The sequence below is a fragment of the Cupressus sempervirens genome, chromosome 6 (assembly GCF_028749045.1).
Source record: "Cupressus sempervirens isolate cs-2001-9-10 chromosome 6, ASM2874904v1, whole genome shotgun sequence".
In the NCBI taxonomy this organism is placed as follows: Eukaryota; Viridiplantae; Streptophyta; class Pinopsida; order Cupressales; family Cupressaceae; genus Cupressus; species Cupressus sempervirens.
In genome coordinates, this window is record NC_143123.1 from 685,114,982 (window position 1) to 685,123,959 (window position 8,978).

Consider the following 8,978-nt stretch of genomic DNA (forward strand, 5'->3'; position numbering starts at 1 on the left):
ACTCTGTATCGGACAGATTGATACCTCCTAATTTTGCGCTCTGTTTTGGAATACTAATGGTCTAGGATCTAATCTCCTCCCATATAAAATCTTTTCTATGGTATATATATGAACACGATAGAATTTCAAAAGTTTAAAACCCCCCTCTAACTTGGGTTTGGATGGAAAACGTGTATATATAACTCTGTCTTTTAAACAGTAGTATTTAGTTTAAAAGTATGAATGTTGTAGATGCTCCGGTTGGCTGTGAGAAATTGATCATCTGATTAAATTTAGGACTTCATGTAGTAATCCTCTGATGTATGAACATTATAGAACTAATTTGTCTCTGTGTTAAATTTCTTTCGGGTTTCTTCCGCTTCCTTTTAGAATAGTATGTGTCTGTTTCTTATGGTTCCCCTGTAAGTTTATTCTAGAAGAAGTGCTTAATCAGAACTTTCATCTTATTGATGCTTCCTATTATGATTGTTTTCCGAGTTTGTTTCTTATTATGTTGATGGGATTAACATAGATTAATAACAGTGCTCTGATCTAAAATTAGAGGATATGCTCTTTAAAATTCCGTTGTATGAATGAGGCTACTTTTGAGATATCTAGATAATCTTTCTTGAGCAAGATTAACTAGGCCTATTTTGGTTGGAGAAGCACTTGATTAATCTGCTGGAGTATTTATTCTCAAACCCTCAGACCAAACAGGGTATCCTCTTGGTATACCTTCGTGAAAGAGTGGATTAATGGATAATTCTTAGGAATTATTTGGATAGAGATTTAGTCTACTGGATTGGTCTTTTAAAGTATATGCTATGAGTAGTCATCTGTGATTAATCCTATGACTTGAGGTTTTCACAATATCTGTGTCTTGGAAAATACTTTATTACTGCTTTCCCAGCTATTGGTGTTTCACAGGTATTGATCAGGTGATATCCCATTTTGGTTAGCAAGGAATGTACTCCTATAAACAAAGTTGTAGTTTAATAGGAAAGATTTAGACAGCCAAAAGATGGATACGAGCAGATTCTTTTGCTTTAGATCTTTCTTTTAGGTTGGAGATAAGAGGATATTTGTATTTTACTCACCTTGAAAGCAAATGTGAATAATAGGGGTATGCCCCGAAACCGTATGTATTGAAAATTTGAAATTGTGATATTATCTACTGGGGTATGCTCCTTTTATCATTGTAAAAACTGGGGTATGCCCCTTTTATCAATGTATAATATAGGACTGCGGTCCCGGGCAAGACTGGAGGGTTTCTTTTCCCGTTCTTCCCTACCAGTGCCTGTTAGAACAGAGGACTTTCTGTAAGACTTTGATTTAATTATAATTTAATCAAGGCTTCGGCCGTTTATTGATCAAAAAAAATAAATTTATCATTCATTTAAAAATACATTTACATAATTTTTTCTTCATAATAATTTAAAATTATTTTATTCTAATTTTAAAATTAAAATTTTTATTCTTAATTATAATTAAATTAATTAATAACAAAAAAATATTTTTAAGAATATATGATTTGATAATTTTTTACTAAAAATATTTATAAATTTTGTTATTAAAAATTTTTAATTTAGTTTTTAATGTTTTATATATTCTATTTTAAATATATTTATTAGTTTTACATTGTTCCTTACTTTTGTCAATCTTAAAATGCTAACTTTTTTCACACTATGTTTAACTAGCTATTTTTTTTCCAATCTTGTTTTAATTTTTTTTTGCATTTTAAAATCTGTAAAATTAATATTATTCTTCAAACTTACTAACTCTTTTGTTGGTTTGGATCAAGTAGTCAACAATTTATATTTTAAAATTTAAAATTTGAATTTATATTGGAAAAGGTAGAAACAAATACTCCATTGATAAACCTCAATTTTATAATTGTTATTTAAATATTTCTTAAAATAACATAATCCTTAATATTTTTTTTTAAATTCTCTTCCAACTATCTCTATTCATTATCCCTATAATAACATATCATTCTCTCTGGTGCAGGAGCACCCACATAAAGATTGTACATGTTGTCGTATTTCAGACTCTACATCATTAGGATAAGATCTTTTCTTAGGATTTGTTCAGACCATTATGAGATCATTCTTCCTTATTCTATATTGATCTAGAATATTCTATAAGCTGTTTTGGCGGGGAGTCTCTTTGGGTCAGTTTTTCTATTTTGTAATCCTTTAGAATGTTCCGTAGACTGTCCTAGCAAGTACAAATAGAGTTTTTAGGTTTAGGTTTAGTCAAGTTTTTGGATATGAAGTTACGGGAAGAATAAATCTGTAGGAGAGCGAGTGTATATAATGTTCATTTGATGAATCAATTAGAAGAATATTGTTATCTATCTCTTTCTGGTGCTGGTTCCTTTTGTTTTTACTTCTGTTGAGTTTATCTCTGCATCATGTTTGGTATCACAGCTTGGGGAAAGCTCTTGAGGCAATTGGATTTTATGTTTGGATCAGAGTCAGAAGCTGAAACATCAAACATGGTCACCAATACCGAATTGGCAAAGAAGATGCAAGAACATGAGAAAACCAATAAGTGGTTATTGGGTGAATTTGAGAAGCTGAAGGGCAGGATGGAAAAAAGAAAAAAGGTTTCCTCAGAGCAAGAGGAAGAAGGGGAAGAAGATGATACCCCTAAGCAGGAGGCGGTTAACTTACCTGCAAACCAGAGATACTTCATAGAAGCCCTTGAAAGAGTTGACAAGAAGGATGCCAAAGGTGACCTACCCATCTTCTTGGGAAAGATGGATGTTGATGTTGTTGTGGATTGGATAGAAGCCTTGAACAACCATTTTGAATGTGAAAATATAGTAGAAAAGGAAAAGGTAAAAATTGCCAAGTCAAAGTTGAAGGGACCAACCCTCACTTGGTCAAGGGAGGTAAGAAAATGATAATTTCATGGGAAAGAATGTGTGCCAAGGTGAGAGAAACATACTTACTTGAGGATTATGAAATCTAACTTTATCGAAGGAGACAAAGTTTAGGACAAAAAGAGCTAGATGTCACAACCTATACTGAAGAATTCCAAAAATTAAGCATAAGGGCAAAGCATAGTGAATGTGAAAGTGTAAAAGTTGCTAGATATCTCAATGGATTGAGGTTGAACATTCAAGAAGAACTTAATTTATCGTGTCTTGATACAATACATAAATGTTATCAACTAGCATTGAAGGTGGAAGCCAAATTGAAAAGAAGGCAAGACCAAAATAGCAAAGGAAGAGGAAGAAATCAAAGAGGAAGAGGAAATTTTCAAGGAAGAGGACAAAACCATGAAGATCATAAGGAGATTAAGCAAGAAACCAGTCAAAGCGAAGGAAATTTTAGAGGTAGAAGAGGCAATTCAAGAGGTGGATTTGGTGGTAGAAGGATAAGTTCGATCATTTGTTTCAGTTGCAATAAGGAGGGACATTATGCATCTAGGCATCTGGATAGAGCTAGTTCAAGTTCACAAGGTGAAAGAAGCACACATTTGGTACAAGACGATGAATACCAAGAGAAGGAGATGGCTGACTTAGATAGTGTACCTGAAAGAGGAGAAAGTTTAATGATGAAAAGAACACTTTTGAAAGTGCCTATTACCATGGAACCACGACAAAGGAAAACTATCTTTAGGACTGCTTGCAAATCCAGAGGTAAGGTATGTAAAGTCATTATTGACTTAGGATCTACTGAGAATTTAGTTTCTCCTGAGATGGTTCAAAAGTTAAAACTTAGGAGAATACCTCATCCTTTTCCTTATAAGGTTTCATGGCTAATAAAGGGTAAACAAACTCTTGTAAATGATCAAACATAGGTTGATTTTCAGATTGGAAAGTATAAGGACAGAATTTTGTGTGATATAGTTGACATGGATGCATGCCAGCTATCATTTGGTAGGCCCTGGCAATATGATTTGTAGGCACAACATGATGGAAAACTCAATATATACACCATCAAGAAGGATGGAAAGGTGATTAGATTGATTCTATTTGTTGAACATGAAGAAGTGGAAGAAAATAAAGAGAAAGAAGCCAAAATTATTATGGTTGATAAAAAGGAATTCTTACAGGACATGAAGGATGAACCTAAGCCTTGCTTTCTTTTGATGCCTAGCCCACAACCACAAGAACCTGTTGGAAATGACAAAAAGAAGGCTGAAACAAAGAAGGCAATTCCTAATGAAGTGAAAGAACTTTTGGATAAGTATGAAGGTTTGATTTCAGAAGGTATGCCAAAGTCTTTAGCACTTATATGAGACATTAGTCATTGTATTGATTTCATTCCTAGACCTACTTTACCCAATAAGGCTACATACAAGATGACACCTCAACAAAATGAGGAGATTGCTAGACAAGTAAAGAAGTTACTCGATTCTGGCTTGATTGCGAAAAGCTTAAGCCCATTTGTTGTACCTGTTGTTTTGGTACCCAAGAATGAAGGAACCTAGAGGTTGTGTGTTGATTCTAGAGCCATTAATAAGATTACAATCATATATAGGTTTTCAGTGCCAAGAATTGAAGATTTGCTTGATTGTTTGGGACGTGCAAAGTATTTCTCCAAGATTGACTTAAAAAGTGGGTACCATCAAATAAGGATAAGAGCTGGAGATGAGTGGAAGACAACATTCAAAACCAATGATGGATTATATGAATGGAAGGTAATGCCATTTGGACTCTCTGATGCTCCTAGTACCTTCATGAGACTTATAAGTGAAATACTTAAAGACTTCAATGGCAAGTTCATCATAATATATTTAGATGACATATTAATTTTCAGCAAGATAAAAGAAGAACACCTAGAGCACATTGACACGGTTTTGAGAAGACTTCATAAGGAGAAATTGGTAATAAACTTGGAAAAGTGTTTGTTCATGCAAGAAGAGCCGACATATCTTGGTTTTGTGATCTCCCAAGGTAGCTTGAAGATGGATAAAGATAAGGTAAGTGCTATACTATCTTGGCCACCCCCAAAAATAGTTGGAGATGTTAGAAACTTTCATGGTCTTGCTACATTTTATAGGAAATTCATAAGAAATTTTAGTCATATATGTGCTCCTATGTTAGAAACTATTAAAGGAGGAAGGAAGTGTAAGTTTGCATGGAGTCAATCAACAAATGAAGCTTTTGAATTGCTTAAAAAAAAGGTTAGTGAGCGGCCAATTCTTTCTTTACCTAATTTTAACAAAGTTTTCCAAGTAGAATGTGATGCTAGCAAGGTTGCTATAAGGGCAGTTCTTAGTCATTAAGGAAAACTAGTGGCTTTCTTAAGTGAAAAGCTTAATGAAGCCAAGCAAAAATACTCTTCGTATGAGTCAAGCTTCCAAAAGGTGGAGACATTACTTGTTGCCAAAGGAGTTTGTTGTGTATACCAATAACCAAGCACTTAGTTTTTCGAATAGCTGACTTAGTTTTTTGAATAGCTAAGACAAATTAAGTCATAGGCACATGAAATGGGTGGAGTATTTACATGCCCATACCTTCACCATCAAGAATAAGAAGGGCATATCAAACAAGGTTGATGATGCTCTTAGTCGAAGGAATTTGATTGTCTCCCAGATACAACTAGAAAGTGTGGGAATTGTAGCACTCAAGGACATGTATGTAGCAAATCTAGATTTTGGCGACATCTACAATGTATGTATGGAGTTTGGTGAAAGATACCATGCCGATTTTCTTTATTTTTTGATACAAGACAGATTTCTTTTCAAAGGAGGACAACTATGTACAACCAGGTGCTCTATGAGTACAAACATTATCAAAGAGAAGCATAGTGGAACAATGGGTGGATATTTTGGTTTGGATAAAACATTAGAATTGGTTAGAAGATACTACTATTGGCCTAAACTTCAAACTGATGTTAGAAACTTTGTGGAAACATGTATGATTTTTCAAAGGGCCAAAGGAAGCACTACAAATGCAGGGCTTTATCAACTTTTGCCAATACCATCTAGACCCTGGGAAAGCATAATGATGGATTTTGTAATGGGGCTACCACAAACACAAAAGGGGCATGATAGTGTATTTGTTGTAGTAGATAGGTTCAACAAAATGGCTCACTTCTTACCATGTAAGTCGACCAATGATGCTTCTCATATAGCAGATCTCTTTTTCAAGGAAGTCATAAGGATTCAAGGGCTACCTCTCAACATAGTTTCGGACAGAGATGTGAAGTTTGTAGGACACTTTTGGAGAACTTCATGGAGAAAACTTGGAACCAATTTATCATTCTCATCAGCCTACCACCCTCAAACTAATGGCCAAATAGAGGTAGTTAATAGAACATTGGGCAATTTGTTAAGACCACTCACAAGACAACATGCAACAAAATGGGATGTAATCCTACCCCAAGCTGAATTTGCATATAATGATTCCATCAATAAAAGTATAGGAAAGTCACCATTTCAAGTGGTGTATGGAATTCATCCTAGAGGGATCTTTGAGTTAAGAGATATGAGTTCACAACAACAAGTTAGTGCCCAAGGAGAAGAATTTGCTATAGCCATAAAAGAAATCCATGATGAAGTCAAAGCACAACTCCAACAAACCTCTGACAAGTATAAGAAGCATGCAGATAAAAATTGGAGACACTTAGAATTTGAACTGGGAGATTTAGTATGGGCAAATCTCAAGAAAGAGAGGCTACCAAAAGGTAAATCTACCAAGCTTATGTTGAGAAAACTAGGTCCTTGTCAAATATTGAAGAAGTTTGGAACCAATGCTTATAAGATTCAATTGCCACCTGAGATTGGCATCTCTCCCATCTTCAACATAGTAGACCTCACACTATTCAAAGAAACCAATGAAGAAATTGATACATGACCGATTGCTGATACAGAAGACATTAAACATCTATCATTTAAGAAGACACCACAGCTAGAAAGGATACTTGACACCAAAGTCATCAAGTAGACAAGCGGAAAAGAGTCCAAGCAATATTTGGTAAAACTTAGAGGTAATTTGGATGTAGATGTTGTGTGGATGATTGAACAAGATATCAAGAAACAGGGTACCACTCTACAAGAGCTCATCTCAAGTGGGTTTGAGATAAAATTCCTTGGCGAGTATGGTGCAGGAGCACCCACATAAAGATTGTACATGTTGCCGCATTTCAAACTCTACGTCATTAGGATAAGATCTTTTCTTGGGATTTGTTTAGACCATTGTGGGCTCATTCTTCCCTATTCTATATTGATCTAGAATATTTTGTAAGCCATTTTGGCAAGGAGTCTCTTTGGTGTTAGTGTAGTTTTTTATTTTTCCTATTTTGCTAGGTTTTTCCTACACTTTTAATAATCTCGCTTAGGTTAATAAAGCATGTCTTATTAGGTGAATGGTTGTGAGCTGTCACCTTCCTACATGTGAGCATCCATTAGCTATCTTGGGAAGATACTTTGCTATCTTTAGTCTGATAGATGGTTGCTCCTCATTGGTTGGTGTTGCCACCTCCTCCCTCTTCCTAGCCTATATAAGCATGCTACCTGGCTTGTATTTGCATCTCTTGTTTTTGCATCCTCTTAATACTATTTTGCTTCCAGCATTTGCATTACTCTCTTGGAGACTAACTCTATGATGCTATTTTGATTTTGTATCATTTGCATTCATAGTTTAGATATTTACTCTTTGCACTAGTTTTCTGGATTATTAATCTTATCAGATTCTAACATGGTATCAGAGCTTTTCTATGTGCAAGAGTAGATTTTAGTTTCCTTATTTGAGAGATTCGGGGGGGGGGGGGCAAATAAACTTTATTGTAGTTTTTTGAAAAATGAAGTATGCTCTTCTCTTGCATCTTTGGATGATCCTGAGAATCAGAAAAGTTTTGACAAAAACAGTTTTTCTCTGGGGTTTCAATCTCAAATCTGACAACCAACTTGCATATTTGGAGTTTTCAATCAGTTTTGCAGGTTCCAACATGCCATTGATGGACTTAAGAAGCTGATCCAGCATTTGCATCTCATATTTTGGTTGCTGGGGTCGTTTTTTGATTTTTGGAGTTGTTTTTTTACTGTTAAAGGCATCTGATTTACACTACAACAACATCTTTTGTACATCAGCAAGAAAAACACTTTTTGGATTTTGTTCGCAGCCTCGAAAAACCATCTGGGTATCTTTTAAATTTTGCATGCAAGCTGTATATTTATCAGATCTAGCACGGAAAGCTACAGCAATACCCCTCTCTGTTGGCAGTCGCAGATTTGAACGCAATTTTCAAATGTCTCATTCTTGCTCATACGGACTCCGATTTTGATGATTCTTATTATGAACTTGGCTATTTTTTTGTGCTCTATCCACTAGTGGAGTTGTTTTTTGATTTTCATACATGAATTCTTCAGAAATTGCAAATTCTCAGCCATGACTGTGCACAATTCTCGTTTTGGAAACTTCGAAGGATCATAACTTTCTCATACGACCTCGTATCGAGGTGATTCTTTTTTTGAAAGTGCATGATTTTTCAAGTAGATCGCAGTGGTGCTATTTGTTTCCTTGATTATTGTGCCAAATTTCACTTTTAGCATATGCTCTTCATGAGGGTTTGTAATACATTGAAATCAAGACCACTAAGTATTTCTTTCTAGTGGTAGTTGTAAACACACTAAAATGAAGTGTCAAATCATATTTCTTTGGGAGGGGTTCTTTGATTGAGTAAAGAGGGGGGGGCATTGTCGTGGTTGGGTTCTCTTCTTTCTAGCATTTCTTCTCTGCATTTCTTCATCATGGATCAAACAAATATGCCCATCCTAACTCCATACAATTACTTTGAGTGGAAATCATGCATGACAATTCACTTAAGGAAAGCTAGATTAAATAGGATAACTATGGGACTTGAAACTGAACCTGCTAAAGATGAAGATAAGCCTAAGTGGTTTAACAAATGTGATGAGGCATTTGGAACATTGTGTTTGTTTGTTTCTCCTGACTTGCTATTTCACATTGAGTCTTTGGATACACCAAATGAAGTATGGACAAAGCTAGAAACACTATTTGACACACAAGATTCAATGAG